This window comes from Nematolebias whitei, chromosome 9, assembly GCF_014905685.2.
Source record: "Nematolebias whitei isolate Nwh7 chromosome 9, NemWhi1, whole genome shotgun sequence".
NCBI lineage: Eukaryota > Metazoa > Chordata > Actinopteri > Cyprinodontiformes > Rivulidae > Nematolebias > Nematolebias whitei.
The window spans coordinates 15847184-15849637 of NC_056506.1; positions in this window are offsets into that span (position 1 = coordinate 15847184).

Sequence of the window (2454 nt, forward strand, 5' to 3'; positions counted from 1 at the left end):
TCAGAAGTGAATCAGCTGACAAAGGATGACCTACAAGTTTCACATCACATGGTCCATGAGATATTTTACTATTGGAACAGAAAAACGAACAGACATAGAAATTGACCTTTTTGTTTTAACAGAGTGTAATGAAAGTTAAGATTATGAAAATTAAATAAATCAAGGAATTAATAATCTTTATGTGAAAACACTTCCCTTCTTTGATTTACTCTTTAAAGGAAGAAGCTTTCACTTTTGTATTTTTTGTATCAGAGGAAGAAATGTACAACAACATCAACAACAGGAGCTGTTTTACATCAGGAGTTTTTTAAGCATCATCTACACTTTATTCAACTGATTTGCTGCAATTCTATTTGTTTAATTCAGTTCAGTGTGTCATGATTTTAAAATAAATAAATAAATCCATGGTTCCCAGTATCTGTCTGAAAAGACTTACAGGAAAAATAAAATTTAAACAGTTTAATTTTAAAAGGTATGGGAAGCCAGGTGATCTGCATGAAAAGAACAGAAGAAATCTAAGTTTGGTGGTTGGAATAATTTTATGAAAACTTGTTCTTCCTAGCCACTCTTCCACTATGGGAGTGTGCTGCTTGTGGGACTCAGTTAGTTTGTGGTTCATTGGAATGATGAAGTTCTTTGACTGAAGGACGAAACGACTCCACAGAATCAAGGAACCGTCCAGAAGACCTGACAACTTTGTTGGATTTTTACCTGGATTATTGACCATGGACATTGATGTTGTTCTTAGGTTGTTAAAAGGATGAAGTCAGGACTTCATGGGCCATGATTCGAATGTAGGATTTCCAGAATGCAGAAAGATAAGTGTTGTTCCATGGGATAAACTGAAAGACAAGCAGACGATTGACTGGCTGAGTTGGTGTCTACTTGTATGAATGTATGACGGAGGCAAATCATGGAGAGTGAGGTGACGTGGATCGTCTACAAGGAGATTTCCAAAGGCACATTGAGGGTTGTGTGAGGGGACACTGGTAAGTAACAAAGTTATTTTTTTTATTTTAGGCACAAATGTGTTTTCTCAGAAGCTTGTAACATTAAAATCACTGTACGACAATTAACAGTCCTGTGAAGAATGATGGTTCAGCTGAGACTTAAGTACGGTGTGTGTTAATCAGCTTTCATTGATGACAGCTGCACTGGGTGCTGTCAGAACCAGCATCACATAAGAACTGCCTTCTTAAACTTGTCCTGCTCTTGTGCAATTAATGGAAGAAAACAAAGCAACAGAAGCAGCAGCATTTTGGATCAATTGAGGAGTTTAAATATTTTCTGCTTCATTTTGGGATAAGATGTAACAAACTCCCTCTTAAAAAGGGGCTGGACCAAAATCACCACAACAAATAAGCAAGTTAAACCAAGTTTATTGTGAGGACCCGCTTTGGTGGAATTGGGTCGAAACTGGTTCTGGTGTCGAGTTCTAGGCGTCTGGGCTGGAACGAGTCTGTTGACAGGAAGAGAACGGTCAGGAGTCAAGCTGGTGACAGGGGCAAGTGTAACAGTCCAAGAGAAGTGACCACTAACTGTCTCGTTGGTTGAAGGGGGTCCAGAGACTTGTCGTTCCAGCAGGACTGAGCAGCTGCAGGAGAGGCTGGTTCTGGTGAGGGAAGGCCGCCGCCGTGAGACAGTGTTTGAAGTCCGTGAGCCGAAGAGGCTTGTCCAACAGGCGGGAGTCCAAAACCAGGCAGCAGATGACCAACGGTACCAATCGGTCAGGCGCAGAGGGAAGTCCAGCAGGCGAGAGTTCGAAACTGGGAAGCAGATGGGCGACAGGACCAACAGGTAAAGCGAGAGGACGTTGTCATACAGGTGGGGGTCATTACAGTTTTCAGTGAGGCATCAGTCCAGGGGGTCGAGCAGGAAGCGAAGTCAGGCGGGCGATGAGTCAGGAAGCCGGGAGAGTGAACCATAGAGGTGAGGATACAAACCAGGGAATGGGACAGGAGCAAGGAGGACAGGTAAGAGACTAAACTGGGTAAACACTATGATAAACTATGAAATACAGGTACAAGGGATCAAGAGCGTGGGATAACTACTGGCAGTAAACTGTTTTCAACCATCTGGCAATCACCCTTCTTCTTTTTAATGGAGTTTTATGACGGTTGGCAAACAACGGAAGGTGTGCATTACCACCACCTACTGGTGTGGAGTGTGGATCAAAATGGCGATGTCTGTATGTTTATATTTGGCAATCACCCTGTGTGAGTGTCTGACTTACAGGTCCTTCTCAAAAAATTAGCGTATTGTGATAAACGTCATTATTTTCCATAATGTCATGATAAAAATGAAACTATCATATATTTCAGATTCATTGCACACCAACTGAAATATTTCAGGTCTTTAATTGTTTTAATACTGATGATTATGGCATACAGCTCATGAAAACCCAAAATGCCTGTCCCAAAAAATTAGCATATCATGAAAAGGTTCTCTAAACAA